We start from the raw sequence: 242 nt of genomic DNA, 5'->3' as shown, positions 1-242 counted from the left end.
TAATGTTAAACCACAAATACAGCACAGAATCTTACCAAGAAACAATATATACAGCTATAAAAAACACGAGATTCCTGTTTTCTTTTTATACATACATAAAAAAGAACAGACTCGCACATTTTCCTGTGCACGAGAATGGAACAATTATACTTTACAAAGTTAAAAGAAGGTAATTTCTTTCTGAACATGTTTCCCGTGACACCATGGCTGGTCGCAGTAGCTACTAACCGAGCTAGTAGAGA

This window comes from Penaeus monodon, chromosome 24 (genome assembly GCF_015228065.2).
Source record: "Penaeus monodon isolate SGIC_2016 chromosome 24, NSTDA_Pmon_1, whole genome shotgun sequence".
Taxonomy (NCBI): Eukaryota; Metazoa; Arthropoda; class Malacostraca; order Decapoda; family Penaeidae; genus Penaeus; species Penaeus monodon.
The sequence above is the reverse complement of the archived record's forward strand: the minus strand, read 5'-3'. Positions refer to the sequence as shown.